The sequence below is a fragment of the Bombina bombina genome, chromosome 6, assembly GCF_027579735.1.
Source record: "Bombina bombina isolate aBomBom1 chromosome 6, aBomBom1.pri, whole genome shotgun sequence".
NCBI lineage: Eukaryota > Metazoa > Chordata > Amphibia > Anura > Bombinatoridae > Bombina > Bombina bombina.
The window spans coordinates 666,413,251-666,414,347 of NC_069504.1; positions in this window are offsets into that span (position 1 = coordinate 666,413,251).

Below are 1,097 nucleotides of genomic sequence, written 5' to 3' on the forward strand. Positions count from 1 at the left end.
AAAATAAATATATTAACAACTACCTAAATATTATATATTCTATACTACCTAATAACTAATTCTCCTTCTTTACTCTATAAAAGGAACTAAGTGATGTGAGTGAGATATAAGATGTGAATAATACAAACTATATGCAAGGACCTTGATTATATCCTTGCTAAACATAATCTAAATAAATTAATATAAGTAATTATTATGTGATGAATATAACAAAAAAAATGTTTTGGAAAATAATAATATGTAATATAACTAATAGACCTAATATTAGTGAATTGTATCTATAGTGATAAGAATAATATAAAATCTACTATGGAAGGTGTGGATTCTAGCGATCCCTAACTATAACCTCATACATTATATAACCTCTGCTGGTAGATGTTGCATGTAAAAGAGATGGTAACATGATAAACACTTAACAAGAAGTACATTTAAATGAGGTTTAGCAGAGAGTCAGAAAGAATTAAACAAATATTCAGAAAGCGGACATATCTATGTTCTCGTTTAGTCCCGCTGGGAAGAGAGTACCAAATTTATAATTTAACCATTGTATATATGGTGGCGCAGTGAGATTAGAATCTACCAGGAAACCTGCTTTATAATGGTTTCAAAAATGACTTCAAACCTCATATTTTGGCTATTTTTACTCTGCATATGTTGGCTTTTTACATTTTATTCTCAGATCACATTTTAAAAAATATGATTGCTTCCTTGTTTTATCATTACATTATAAAAGATAATACTGTACATTAAACTACTAAGCTATGAATATATTAAAAAATAGAATAAAAACTTCTGAACTTTCTTTTGTGATTGAAATGATGTGTATAAAAATGTTAACAAAAATATTTTGTTATTGAAATGAAACGTTTGGTTACAGGAAAAATAATGCTAACAGTTACAGTGATATTTTTGCGATAGAAACAATAGTTACAGCTATTTATTATCTAGTCATTTTGTTTTACATCTATAATAGTGAACATAAAATATACTTCAGTAATTGAGATGGAACAATGTAGTAGCTCTTCATTCCAAATTAACTGTAACTTCATATTACAAATTCAAATTTAGGGAAAAAAGAAAATATATCATTTAAATCA